This window comes from Amblyraja radiata, chromosome 14 (assembly GCF_010909765.2).
Source record: "Amblyraja radiata isolate CabotCenter1 chromosome 14, sAmbRad1.1.pri, whole genome shotgun sequence".
Classification (NCBI taxonomy): Eukaryota; Metazoa; Chordata; class Chondrichthyes; order Rajiformes; family Rajidae; genus Amblyraja; species Amblyraja radiata.
Window position 1 is genome coordinate 17695193 of NC_045969.1, and position 15329 is coordinate 17710521.

General features: G+C 40.8%; 1 protein-coding gene across 3 annotated transcripts in view; it reads left to right on the forward strand.

The window, feature by feature from the left end:
* Positions 1–1792: 1792 nt before the first annotated feature.
* Positions 1793–15329, forward strand: part of col8a1 (collagen type VIII alpha 1 chain) — a 98127-nt gene continuing 84590 nt past the window's right edge. For 2 of the 3 annotated variants that reach the window (XM_033032648.1, XM_033032650.1), the window contains exon 1: positions 1797–1910. The gene's annotated coding sequence lies outside the window, so the exon portion shown is untranslated. Of the gene's footprint in view, positions 1911–15329 lie in introns of all 3 variants that reach the window. The other variant, XM_033032647.1, reaches the window with a different exon arrangement.

Consider the following 15329-nt stretch of genomic DNA (forward strand, 5'->3'; position numbering starts at 1 on the left):
CATTGAGGAAGTTGAAACCTTTCGTCCTGGTGGTAACCTCTGGATTTGAATCTTGATGGGACATAAGAGCAAACAATATCCACCCACACTTGTGGGAAACCCACAGTGCTGGCAACTTGGAAATCATAGTAGGTGAAACAGTTAATGTTCTCTGGTACATTGAGTGGATTTAACATGTCTCAGGATGGAAATTACAAGACTGAGGCATTGGGTTCTCTGAACATCTAGCCTACATCTTCCAAATCAAAGTAGTTTCAATTTGTTTTTTAATTGAACTTTAAAAATTACAAAAACTCATCTGGTGCTGTTTTACTTGCATTTCTCAATTTACATTGATGAACAGGCACCATCTGTGGACAGACACAAAATGCTGGAGTAACTCAGTGGGTCAGGCAGCATCTCGGGAGAGTTCCTCCAGCAAATTGATTTTTGTTCTAGAGTTTGGCATGTGCATGCACTTTTGTGTCTCCATCAACTCAGTGAAGGCTGGTATTCCCAAATTATTCTCTTTTTCAAATGAAGGCAGTTTCTGCAACCAAGTGCTGTAAATGGGCACAATGCAAGATGCAGAGCTATTTGCTGAGGCCACAGAGAACCTTGATGCAGCCACAAGTGGTCTGACAAAAGACCACAGTCTCAGATCATTCCACTCAAGATAACAAGGAGCTGCATAATAATCTCTCAAACTTGTCTGTGACAGAATGTTTGTGACTGAAAAACGGATGACATATTGTCATAATGTAAGTGAATATTATCAGGTGATTGGTAACGTGAAAGAGGCAATGCCTTGTTCCTTTTTCATAACTGTATGTTTTGTGAATAAACTATATTATTGAATGTAAAGTAGAGAAATTGGATTGGTTAATCACATTGGACTGGACGTAATCGATGTTACAAATCAACCGCATGAAATAAATACACGCACACAGAAGCAAATATATTTTGATACATGTTTTACCCACATTTCCACATTCATACGCTCCCACACAGTCACGTTGCTTCCCTCAAATATATGCATATTTATCACAAAATATCTAAAAAGCCCTACTTTCCTTTCATTGTTTGGCAAGAAAATACTTAGGCGATGCAAAAGCAAACAGATGGGTTAAAAACTTAAATGAGTTAAAAACTGATTTTTAACTGGTAACCTTAGATATTCACAGGTAATGAGTTGCACAGATTTTGCAAACATTTAATTTTGGAACCTGAAGTACACGTAAAAATCCATTTCGAATTAGTTGTAAATATTCAGATGTAGTACGTTTTATCCTTGTCATGTGCTGTATGCAATTAAATTAACCAGTTACCTTACTGACTGACTGTTGTACAAGTGCATTAAGCATTGTTGATAATTTCATTTTGTGCCCGCGAATTTCATTTTTTTTTCGTCGCATTTTATTTCTATCATTTTCGTTCAATTCGATTGCCTTTCTTTTGACCAGAAACTTATGCAAGCAGGAAAAAAGCTAGCAGGAGTTACAGCTGTTTCCTGAAGTGAGAGTTGTCAGGAGAGGGGAAAGCGGCTGCTTTGAATTGGCTGCGGCAAACAGTAAGGTGGGAGCAGAAAGGAACGATCCGACTGTCTTAGAAATAAAGTACTTCCAAACCAGTCGCCAAACTTGAATGGTTCAGAAGTGTTCCTTGTCATTGTTTGCTGTATTCCTGCGTTGCAGCCCGCACCCGTGCATCCCCTTTCATCCCCGGGAAAGGCACAAGTTCTGTCTCCAAACTGCCTGTCAGACCACTCCCCTGCCTTGTCTTGCCCACCTCCCCATGGCGAGCAGCTCCTCCCATTTACACATATAAGCCAAGTACGTTGCCGGCAGGGGCCGTGCAGAGCATTTTCTCAGTCCGGTGCTGTACTGAACCTGTGAACGAACATCTTTCCTCGCAATCACGCTTCGACCAAGGTAAGAGTTCTGCTGCTGCCACCAAACATTGCTGGTCAAGTTGTTAAGGATGTGGCCGCCAGCTATTAAAATCACGTCGCTTTTATTCAAGGCGATTGGCTCTGTGAGTCTTACTTTGTTATTTTTTGTTGTTGTTTCTAACTAATGCAAAAATGTGTGTGTGAACCTCGGGCAGCAGGTAACCACTTACTATTGTGCCTTCCACTTACAATGTCAGACTTCACATTCAAGAAATCAGGGAGGCAAAACACTATATAGCAGCACATTCCAGTCTTATCTACTAACATTAAAGGACTTTCTTAAAATTATCAATCGAGCTGAGATCTGAGTTTTCAGGGACACTAATGGGTTCACAGGTCAAGGTGTGGGAATAAAGGATTGAAGTCAAGAACCAGTAGAATGGTTGATAACAAATACTTTGACTAACATATTTCTACTGACAAAATAGTGCCCAGGAGATTGGAATTTTACCTTGGTTTTTAGGAAGCAGATTTCTGAAAGAACAGGAAAATCCATGCACCTGAAAACTTCTAAACATTGCATTTTGATAGATTTCTGCTATAATGTCACTAACTCTATTGCGTCATGGTAAATTTCAGTCAGATTTTGATATATTGATCTAGATGTTTTACTGCCTTTGGGTTTGGTTTTATTTAATTGTCATGGTTCTTTAGCACATCTTGGTGATTATATACTTTAGACGTGCTTGTATTGGATGTAAGTGAAATGATAAAAACCTTTTCCTTTTTTAAGACGAGTAGTAGCAACTACTTAAACTGTAGTTTGAACTTGAGCAAGGGGCTGGGGAGTCCAGTCAGTGTAGTACTTTATACCCTTCAATTAACCTTACGACGTTTCTGAAAACTCCCTTCTCCACCCCCTTCCTTTCTTCATGAGTGCTTCAACAAAGGCCCTTTATGAAGGTGCAGAATTTGAAACTTTGGTGTGGTCTCCTTTCTGCTGCATGTCTTTGGGGGGAAATCAATTTCCTCAGGAATTTTGCAGCTTAGTCATAACATCTACAATGTGTGAATTCATTCTTTCACATGTGAAATTAGAGATCACGGAAATCGGGTAAAGACTGAAACATAGATTGAAAGTCTAAGTTCATTGCATTTGCCAATCTTCCAGGATTATTTCCAGGAATTGAAGATTAATTCTGGGGCACTTGTTCTGACAACCCTGTGGAAAAAAATCCTACTGTTCTTAAAAGGAAAGGTTCTGTCTGTTCATTCACTTTCAACACATACATTTTTTAAAGTATATAAATACTGAGATGTGAAAAGTTACTTGTTTTTATATTCAATAATCTTCCCATCAAGCAACAAACTAGTGTTTTAAGAAGTTTTTAAGAAGGAACTGCAGATGCTGGAAAATCGAAGGTAGACAAATGTGTTGGAGAAACTCAACGGGTGCAGCAGCATCTATGGAGCGAAGGAAATAGGCAACGTTTCGGGCCAAAACCCTTCTTCAGACTGTTGAAGGGTTTCGGCCCGAAAAGTTGCCTATTTCCTTCGCTCCATAGATGCTGCTGCACCCGCTGAGTTTCTCCAACACTTTTGTCCACCTAGTGTTTTAAGAAGATGGATTATACTGGATGATCATTGTCACAACATAGAGGTGGCGTGCTTGGAAGATGAAGTGTTAAATAATATTACTTTCATCCAACTTGACAACCCGAGCTATTCAAGATCCCATCTACTCAAGCTTTTGAGCTATTCAGATCTGTATGTGACTAAACATAGATTCTTCTCTTGGTTCCTCTCACCATGGGTACTTCTGTAGGATATATTGTATTCACAAGCAAAATATTTCCGATGTAACAAATCTGAAGCAGAAATTGCTAAGACTGGTCAGGCAGTGCCGGTGGAGAGAGAAAGTTGATATTTCTGATCCATTAAACTTTATTGGTCGTCAGCCTTAAATGTTAATTCTATTCCTTTCTCCACAGAAGATATTGTGAAATGTGTTTGGTTAATTGTTTCCTTATTTTCTACCACAATTGCTCCTGAGACATGGTCTTCAACATAGCCTCTGTCCTTTGCATTCCATGTCAGCTGCTGCATTACTGCAATGTGGATTTAACCCAGGCACATTTTTGATCTTGAGCAAAGCATAAAGTTCTAGAGTAACTCAACGGGTCAGGCAGCATCCGCAAAGGGAATAGATAGGCGACTACACATTCTGATTCAGTCTAGAGAAGGTTCCCCGCCTAAAACAGTGCTTATCAGATCCCTTCACAGATGCTGTCTGACCCACTGAGTTACTCTAGCACTTTGTGTTTTGCTCAAGATTCCAGCAGCTGCAGTTACCTGTATCTGCATTTTTTTTATTTTGACGTAGAGGTCTGTATTACAAGAAATAAGCCCTCTATTGATCTAAATGAGAACTAAGGAATATTAACTTTTTTATTTGGACACCTGAAATCAAAGGCTTGGTTCAGTTGAACCTCTTTTTCTAAAAAAAATAGATTTAACATGACCTTTAATTTATAGTATCCTTTAACATACAAAGCATAGCGCAGTCATCTTATTTGAATAATACAAATTCTTGCTGAGAATGAAGGGGGGACCTAGTGGGGGGGGGCCACTGAGAACGAAGGGGGATCCGGTGGGGTAGGAGGAGTGGGGGGCCTGCTGCCACATGCGGTGGCTGTCAGTAGATACAAATGTTCGTAACTTTTGTAAATGTTGTAACTTTATCGTCGCCACAATGTGGGGACATTTGTGCAATGCTTAGGTGAGGTCTCCTACATGATTTTACTAGGTTGTGTGCAAAACGGAGCATTGCACTGTACCTAGATACATAGGGCAATAAAGTATCATTGAAAGTGCAATAGTCCATGAATAGTACTGGCAATGTCAGAATAACGTGTTTCATTTTATAAACTGGTTATTTAGACTGAATGTTGGGATCTAGTGAATTGTTCAGATTATCTTCACATTTTCTTGCGGTTAAAGTGAATGAAGAATAAGTAACAAGTACTAATCTATCATGTTTATCTCATAATTGTACAGACCGTGCTGAAGTCTTCTTTTAGTCAGTTCAAAAGATATTTTGGTTTAAAAGACATTTTGGTGGTTGACTACCAGAGGGTTGCAGGGAGCTGGGTCTGCCCTTTCTGGAGGTGAAAAGCCATGATTTTGAAGTTGTGGCCTTCTTTAAGTATGCCGTGTAAATTAAGGTGCAGCATATAGATATCCAGAGCACCAAGGCTCCAAGTTTTTTGGTGCATGAGTTTTGAGTTTTGTTCCTTTGAAGCCCATGGTATTGGCAGTGCACTAAATTCTGGAGGTTCATTTCTCACTTCCCGAGTCCTGTAGGCTCTACATCGGAAGGCAAGTAGGATCCAAGTTACAGCATTGGAGCATAATTTCCATATGAAGAGTTGGCCGAGTTCCTAAAATGGCCAGTTACTTTGCACTCCTGCTAGTAGGCCCCTTTTAAAACAGAGCTAACTGTCTTGCCACAGTTAACAGAGTAGTAAAGCCAGCCACCCGGCATTGAGAATATTACCACCCCATAGCGCCAAGCGACTGGACTCGAAATGGACCCCACGTGCTACTGCAATGTGGTAAATAATGTAAAGTTTTTTTACAGATATATAATTGTATTACTTTTGGAAATGTATAGGGAAAGGCCCAGGAATTAAGAGAAATTATCATTATGATTAAATTATGTAAGCAACACTTAAAGAATTACAATTATCAAGATATTCAGATTTTTTACATGTTACGCGCACACACATACAGTGGGGTGCAGCTTCTGTATGTGTTGAGGGAACAAGTTTAGAAAGAGTTGTGCTCTTTTTAAGTTTACTACAACTTTAACATGTCTGGAGATATTTTGAGTATGCATTGCTTCTGCCAGATTTTGTAATTCAAAACCAAATTGGTCCAAACAGGGCTAAATAAAATTTTACTATGGAAATATTCAAACTTAGTACGATTCAGTACGACGATTCAGTACGACAATTCAGTATAAGTGCTCGTATTGGTCTGGTGGAGAAAACATACACCTGATCTCTTGAAGGTTTAGTGAAATCAAAGGCATGCACATCAAGATCCACAGTGATTTGGATAAGGCAGCATTATATATTTTTTAAATGTCTTCTAACGAGGGACAATACTTCACCAGAATCCTCATGGTCTAATTACCTGTAGTACCTAAAATGTCTCTGAATTCACTACTTGCCTCAGTATTGGTGGGATTGCTGCCTCATTGCGTTGAGGAGAAAATATTTTGCTTTGTGTTTCAAAAAATGGTGCTCCTTGTCTTTCAGCTGTTTTAGAGAAAGGAGTTCTTGCTGAAAATGAATGGACGGAAAAGACTGTTCATATGAGCTTTTGTTAGTGTGTGTTTAGGTGGTCAGGGGTGGTCTGCTGAAGGAGGGGCATACTTGATCCCTGCTGACGTACCAAAAACAACTGCTCCTCACATCTGAATCCCTGGTGTTCGAGTGTCCTGTCTACCATTCACACGTTGGTCTCATTATTTCAACATAATTGGTGCAGGCAATTCAAACGTTTGGACTTTAGAATTATTCAGACAGATGTATTTAATGGCTCATCCCAAGGCATGAGTATTCACTGACCACTATTGCTCCTTTATGTAGTCCCATCTTGTTTCAGTATGTTTCCTGCTCTCGCCTTTGGCTCTTTGAATTGGCATAATTCCGTTTTTCCTACTGAGACTGTCTTGAGGAATGCCAAATGTTTTTATTTTCTTCACTTTACCTCACTTGGCAGAATGGGCAGTTCTCACTCGCATTCACAAGTTAGTCTTTGGATTAGTATTGAGTTAACGCTCCAGCTACTGTGTCTACACTGATTAACAAATTGCCTGTCCCAGGCAAAAAATAAAAAACGGTCGAAAATTATTGTCTTCCATTCTGACAAAGCAGACACAACCTCGCATGCATGAATAGATGTAAAAGGTTTATGAAAAGTATGAGCATTCCTCGTACATTCTTTTCTCGGCTAAAGAAGGATATTCCCTCAGCTCGCACTCAAACTGTACAATTGCTGGAGGATGCTTCACACACATGTGTGCTAAACAGCCGTTTGCCATAGACAGAGCAAAGCAATCCCACAAAGGGCGGATATATCAAAGGTCTGCATTCCTGCCACATCTCCTCGTGAATGGAGGCTGGCAATTTAACTGCTGATGGGATTGAGGATACTCCAAGAATATTTCTACCCTCAACAGTGCCGGAGACCAGCACATGATTGACAAATAAAAGGTTCTAACGTTTGCAATCATGTTCAATCATAAAAGCCATGAGCAGACCAATGAATTAGAAGCAAGAATAGTCCACTTAACCCTTAGAGCCAGCTCTACTGTTTAATTAAATATGGCTGAGTTGACTATAACCTGTGTTCCACCCATCTATAGTAACTTTCGCTCCCTTGCTTTTATCGAGATCCTATCCATCTTTGCCTTAAAATATGTAGACACTCGCTGCTCCTTGAGGAAGTGAGTACCAAGGACTTCCCTCCTTCTGAGAATGAAACTTGTCATCTTGTCTCAAACCCTAGTTCTAAATTCTTCCATGTGAGGAACCATGCTCTCCAAATCCACCCATCAAGATCCCTTGGGGACTTGTATAATTTCAATCAAATCACCTCTGACCTTGCTAAACTCGACTGGACACAAGCCAAGCATATTCAACCTTTGTTCATGAAACAATCTGCCCACTCTGGGTATCAATATAGCAAACCTCAATATTCCAGGTGTGGTCTCACCAGTACCTTTCATAAGTAAATCAACTTTTAATGTCCATTACTCCCATACAATAACAAACTGAGCCTGCTCAGTTTAGTTCTGTGGCAACTCATCAATGGGCAGATTCTGCTCATCAATGTCCAGGTGATGATGAATCAAGATTGCCTGGCTTCAGATCTTATTGCAAACTTGATTCAAAAGTATAAAAAGAGGTGAAGTGAAAATGACTTCCCTAGGCATAGAGGCAGCACATGTTTGAGTGTAGCATCAGGAGTCCTGATGAGACCGCTGTCAGTGGGTATCGAAAGGAAAATTCTCCACTGGCTCACAACATATCTTGAACAAAGGAAGATTGCTGTAGTTGCTGGAGGTTGATCTTCCTGGACATCATTGTAGGAGTCCCTCACTGAAGTGTCTTAGCCCCAACCATCTTCAGCTGCCTCACCAATAATTGTCTTAGGGCTTGTTTCCACGCTGTATGAATCTTTGGCCTAACTTGCCCACACCGACCAACGTGTCCCAGCAACACCAGTCCCACCTGCCTACGTTTGTCCCATACCCCTCTAAATCTGTCCTATCCATGTACCAGCTAATTATTTCTTAAACATTGTAATATTCCTTGCCTCAACTACCTCATCTGGCAGTTCATTCCATACACCCACCACCCCATGAGTGAAAATGTTACCCATCAGATACTTATTATATAATTCCCCCTCCACCTTAAACCTATGTTCTCTGGTTCTTGATTTCCCCTACTCTGAGCAGGGGACTCTGTGTGTCTAGCCGATCTATTCCTCTCATGGTTTTTAACACCTCTATAAGATCACTCCTCATCCTCCTGCATTCCAAGGAATAGAGTCCCTCTTGAGCGATTCAATCCTTGAATTTGGTCCCACCAGATGACTGGAGTACACCATGCTAAATTACCAAAGTTCAGTATCGGTTACCTGAAGACTGTTTCATGTACCAAGAATATTTGTGCAATGTTTAGAAATGTGTCTCTTGAGGCTATTAGAAAGTTTATAACTTCTCTGACAACTGAGTCAGAACATAAACAAGAACCAGTGATGCATGCTCTCTCTGTGGAGATAAATAAATACCACTTTAATGACTGGCCTGTCATCATAAATTCAGAAGTGACATTAAATGCCTCACAAATAATCATGAACAAAATATAGGATTTCATTTGCACCTTTCAGGGATAATGATCTTGCATCCTTGAAAGCCAGAAGTTAAATATTTGTTTAAAAGGAATTATTCATCAAGGAAAGTGAATCCAGTACATAGAACAGGCCCTCTAGCCAACAGTGTGAGTATGGAACATGATGCCACGCCTAACGTTTAGCTGCCTGTACATAACCCATATCACCCCCATTCTCTGCATATTCATATGCCCATCACTAAGTCTCTTAAATACCACTATCGTCTTCTATCAGTAAATCCGTTCTGAATCCAAATGGCCAAGTCACTGTTTATCTCCTGCATCTTAATCTTCTGGATCAGCATATCATGGGGGACTTTATTAAATGCTTTACTAAAATTCATGGAGACAGCATCCACTGCCCTACCCTCATTGATTACCTTGGTCACCTCCTCAAAAACCTCAACCAAGATAGTATAGCAAGACCTGCTGTGTATAAAGCCATGCTGACTGTCCCCAAATAAACCATTCTCTTCCAACTGGGATTAAAATCCTATCTCAAAAGCATCCATACCACTGATGTGAGGCTCACTGACCCACAATTTGCTGGATTCTCCTGACTTGCCTTCTTAAATAACGGAACAGCTTTAGCTACTCTCCAGGACCTCCGCTGTAGCTAGCAAAGATGCAAAGATCATCGGCAAGGCTCCTGCAATCTCCTATCTTGCCTTCCTCATTAACCTGCAATGGATGCCATTCGGTCCTGGGGATTTATCCACCTCTGTGCTCTTCATGAGCCCCAACACCTATCTCAAACTGTCCTTGCATATTTGTACTCTCCACACTGATATCTCTGTCCCCCATATCCTTCTCCTTGGTGAAAACAGATGCAAAGTACTTGTCACCACTATCCTCAGACTCTAAGCATAAATTCCCTCCTTTATCCTAAAGCTGGTCTTTATCCAACCATCTGCCTATCAACACCCCTGCCCTGCAACATTACCTATGTTCTCTAGATGTGCTGGATTACCCCAGCATATTGTGCCATTTTTGTAAACCAGTATCTGCAGTTCCTTATGTTAAATTGCAATCTCTTTGGTCATCCAAGGTTCTCTTATTTTGCCTTTGTTATCCCTCCTCCTCACTAGAAAATGTTACTTCTGCGTTTTGATGAACTGGCCTTTAAACAGCTCCCACATGTCAGTTGTAGATTTGCCGAATAACAACTGCTCCCAGTGTACTTTCTGTGCTCCTGTACAATAATGTTGCAGTTTGCCTTGCTTCCATTCAGTACCTTCCTGCAAGGCCTATTCCAAACAATCTTAAAACATATGGAGTCGCTTTGCAGTAACACAATTCAAAAGAGATCTGAATGTTTTTTTTTGCTAACTATCCCCAAAATGCTCTTCCACTGAAACAGCAGTCACTCGGCCAGGCCCATTTCCAAACACAAGATCTAGCAACGTTACAAAATTTTGAGATTTAAAAAATCAAGTCTGTAATTTATCCCATCAGATAAAGCATAAAAATAAGTTTAATTTGACACCTAATTCACTTTCATATCATCAGTATTAAAAAAGTTATGGCCATTTTCATACTCTGAAATTAGCATCTTGTTCCCTATTGCTTTTCCATTGACTTAACTCAAAAGCTGTGATCGAGGACAGTCAAAAGCCCATAACTTTCTTAAAAATTAAGAGAACTGAATAACATTTTCAGCATTGAAGCATTCTGAAACAAATATGAAACAATCTTACTTGGATGACCTGCAATTAAAGCATATAATTAGCTAGTTACCTAATTGTAGCTAATTACAAGAAACTCTTTTGGATACACCTCACGAAATTTGCCCCATCTAAGCTTTTAGCACTGAGCAAGTCCCAGTCAATATTGGGAAAGTTCAAGTCTCCTACTAAGCCAACCCTGCTGCTTTGCTGTCTTTCCATAAACTGTCTACATAACTATCCCTCTATCTTCCACTTTCTATTGGGGGTCTTATAGTACAATCCCATTAGAGTGCTTGCAAAATAATTATATTAAATCTTAGTGAAAGGCTAATTAAATAAATTGTCTTCTGTTTTTTTATTTAATTAATTTAAAAATTATTAATACCAAGTATACCATAATATTACATACAGCTAATCTGAAATAATTATGATAAAATCATAGTTACATCGAATGGGAAATAATCTTGAATTCATTCTTTGTAAAGAAATACGTAACAATGTTCAGTAAAATATTTTTTTAATGGAATTGTTCAAGATTTAATTTAATTGTCCCATGTACCAATTAATGTACAGTGAGATTTGAGTTACTATACAGCCATACTAGGTAAAAAGCAAAAATACACACAGCACATAAAATAAAGTTTAACATAAACATCCACCACAGTGGAATCAACATTCCTCACTGTAATGGAAGCAATAAAGTTCAGTCATCTTCCTCCTTTGTTCACCCGTGGTCGGGGCCTTTGAACGGGGCTGTTGCCGACGGTCCGCTGTTCAAGCCCTCTCGTCAGGACGGATCGGAACACTCCGCGGCATGATGCTCCCAAGTCGGCCACTTCTTAACGGAGACTGCTGCTTCAGGGTGTTAAAGTCCACATATTTAATGTATTAAACCAACAATTGCTCACAGAGGCGCTCCTCTGTGTGCAGCCATGTCAGCAGCGCGTCAGTTTTTTCAACTTTTTTAAATTTTTTAGTATGTTTTAAAGTATGTGCTTAATGTTCCTTTGTGTGTTTTGTGTGGTGGTTGGTGTGGGGGGGTAACCGCTTCGGTCGCCTCCTCCATGGAGAGGCGACTTTTTCCAGGTCGCCTCCCCCGTGGCCTAACATCAAGGATCGGCCGGCCTTTCCCGGAGACGCGCCCAGGGCTTCAGCGGCGGGCGCAGGGACTCTCGATGGAGCGGGTGAGCCCTCGCTGGCTGAGGGGAGCGCTCCGTTTCGCTGGCCCGGGGCAGCCGGCAGCCTGAAGTCGCAGCCTGAAGCCGCGGTCTGCAGAGCTCCAGCTGGTGCGGCGTCTACAGCCCGGGATCCCTCGTGGGGGACCCGGGGGAAGAAGAAGCCACCACTGCCGGCCCGCGGCCAACTTCTACCGCGGGGCCGGCATGGACTTACCATCACCCCTGGAGGGGAGCTTCGACCGCCGGTCCTGCAGTCTACGGTGCTTCTGGCTGCGGCGGGGACTTTAAATCTCGACCGCCGGCCTGCGGCCTACAACAACTTAAAGCCGCGGTCTCCGGTGAGGAAGAGCCGATCCTGGACTGACTCTGGACTCTGGTCCTGTCCACGGGGGGGAAATGGAGGAGGACTGGCCAAATTTTGTGCCTTCCACCACAGTGATGAATGCTGTGGTGGATGTTTGTGTTACATTTTTATTGTGGTTGTGTGTTCTTTATTATTGTATCGCTGCTGACAACCCAAATTCCACCGACCCTGGTTGTGTGGCAAATAAATTCTATCTTATCTTATCTAGAAATAGCAGGTGAATTATTTACAAAGGCAGGTACAAATATTGGAGTATAAACCAATGATGTTAGGAAATAAAATATTTCTATCATTTATTTAAGTTTTTAAAATAGTTTTAAAATTGCAGATATTTGGAGTGGCTTTGCTGTAATACAACTGAAAAGGAGTAGCTTGTGCTAAATTTGGCATGCTGTAACCTCTTGAGAAAAATTGTATAACCATTTGTATTATTTTTATTTTAACCTTGCACATTATGGGGCATTGCTCTCGGGAATCTCTAGATTTAAATCTTTTTGATACAAGGATATCCAGCATGGAATTCAAATATTCTTTTATTACCATGTTTTACCATGCTGGTCTGTTAAGTGTTTGAACCGGCATTTCCAAAAGTAGGTTAAACTGATTAAATTCTTACAAAAATCAGCCAATAAAAGATTACAGTGGAATTGAAGTTGGCTTTGGTCTAGATACCACTGTCATTCTTGCTGACAGTTCATGCTAAGAATTGCCATAACATTCAAATCCCAAATCTTAATTAGATGTGGCCATTTTAGATTTATCTGCAAATTCCCTAAATTCTCTCAAATTGGATAATTTGCTGTGGTGCTATCATGGCTTCTTTAGTGTGTGTGTGTATTTACCATTATTTCTCCATGTTTTTTGTACAAATTTGCACATTTGGCGATCTTCAGAAAGTGAAGAAAAGGAAGAAATACAGTACAAAGAAATACAAGGTGACGTTTCCACTTTAAACTCACAGATGTAGAAAACTAGATTACTGTATAACAAGCAGCAACTAATTTAAAACTCCATCAGTCAAACAACATTTTTTCCCCTGTTAGCTTTGTTTACTGTAGATTGTTATCTCATTTCCATTAAAATTGCAACTTGCCTCTCAGCCATTAAGTTGTTATGATAACTATTTGCCATGGTTTAATTATGCAACTACACCCAAATAAATTTAGTCAAAGAGTCTGTGTTAATCTGACCACTTTTCATACATATTACAGTAAAGCATTTTGATTTCCTCCAGTATATATTGAAACAACATTCTTTATGTAATTACTGGCCCATTATTTCTTGTGTTTTAAGATTTTGCCAGCACTAAGTTCTTATCAAATGTTAGTGGCATTGATTACTCATGAATTCCAATGATATGATGGAGATGAATAGCCACTATTTGTACAACACTATCTTCACACCAGGATGTAATCTGAATCGCATTTATGTCACTCTGTTGCCACATTCCTTTAAATCTTTCATTGATTCACCTTTCTAATGTAATTTTGACCTCTGATGTTGCTTTCGCCATAACTACTCCCTCTGTATGTGAATTCCATTCAACAGTAGAGTTCATGATGGGGCTGAGTGAACTCTGCTTAGCAGACTCTAGACAATGGATCTCTGACACCACCTCATAGCTACCTCTGGACCATGATCCCTCCAATGCATCAATAGGCCACTGTCTCGCATACCAGCACATCAGGAGATCACCCCTGCACAGCCTCCAACCTGATAATTCCACAGCTCTGTACTGTCCAATTCCAATTCCGGTCCATGATTTGTTAACATGACTGCCCTGGTAGGCCCATTGTTTCAATCTGCTTTTGCCCCACTGAACTTATCTCCTCATACTTCGATTTATTCTTGTTCCTCCTTGTCCTGTGCATTTCCACCAACATGTGGGAAACCTGCATAATCTCCATCATTTTAACAACTTCCAATTCCCTAGCTTTTAACCATGGATGTCCAGTTCCTGTACACTTCCATTGCCCATCGTGAAGGCCTGGAGCTCGCCGTTTACATTTGGAACATCGATCCAACCATTTCCCCTGTACTAAACTCTCCTCCGCTTGGCAGAACCCATCCTTAACCTGAAGTTTCTCTTTTGATTTTCTCACTTTCTACAAAAAACAGAAGTGTAGCCATGGGCACTCAGAAAGCTCCAGCTATGCCTGCCTTTCTCTTGGCAATGTGGAGCAGTACAGACCTATTGTGGCACTGCACCCCAACTCTTTCTCCAATACATCAGTACAGGTGAATGGTCTCGGCACAAAACTTTCCCCTTATAGATGCTGCCTGACCTGATGAGTTTTATTTTTCTAAATTTCAGCACCTGTATCTCTTGTCTCCACTTAACAACAAAAGGCTCCAATGCACTTTTGGGTCATATCCCATTGGGACAGTTGGGTCATATCACAGAATATCAGGCCATGCTACTCCAGGGGGACATTTGTTTAATATAAATGAATGTAGGAACGTTTCCTGTAAACTAAATGTTGCTGTCAGATACCTAGGAAGAAACAATGAAAAATAACCAACTGTATATTATCGGAACATTATGTTCTGATGATTTCTGTTAATACTGGAGCCAGAGAGATGGTGGAATCTCAAGCAAAATGTAAGAGTGGGTCAGGCAACATCTGTGAAGAGAATGGACATGGGGGGTGGGGGGGGAGGTGGGGGGGGGGGGGGGGTGGAGGGGGTCGGGGGGGGAGGTGGGGGGAGTGGGGTGAAGAGAATGCTGGAAAAAAGTAGTGGGGTTTGGACAAAGCATGGCAAGTGATAGGTGGATACAAGTGTGATGGGAGAGGGTGAATTGGCAAATAGGTGGTGTAAATGATGAAGGCTGGAGGTGAAAAGGAAACAAAAGGAAAGAAGAGGAGGTGTGAAATGAGCGAGGTAGATGGATGAAAGAGGATGAGGAGATGAGAAAGAGGGGCGTACAAATGAGAACTTTGGAACTGGGGGGTTCTCGTCTTTCCAAATGTTTCTATCATTGGAGAGATGGATCATTTTGTGCCGTATTATTGCTGAGATGTTCTCCCAGATTTTGCAGTAAGAATAATGGTGAAGTAATCTGCGATCATTCCTATTCATAAGCAAATGGCACTGCAACTGCTGACAAAGTGCATGTGCAGTGGTTGGAAATTGAAGCTGGTGTTTGAATTGTGACAATAATCCAGGAATTTAGTTATGGCAGCACCTTGCCAAGTGGCCTGGCATTTATATATGTGGAATAGCAGTAAGTTGAGCATTTAGCCGAATGATACCAGTAAATATGGAAGACAAATTAAGCTGGCC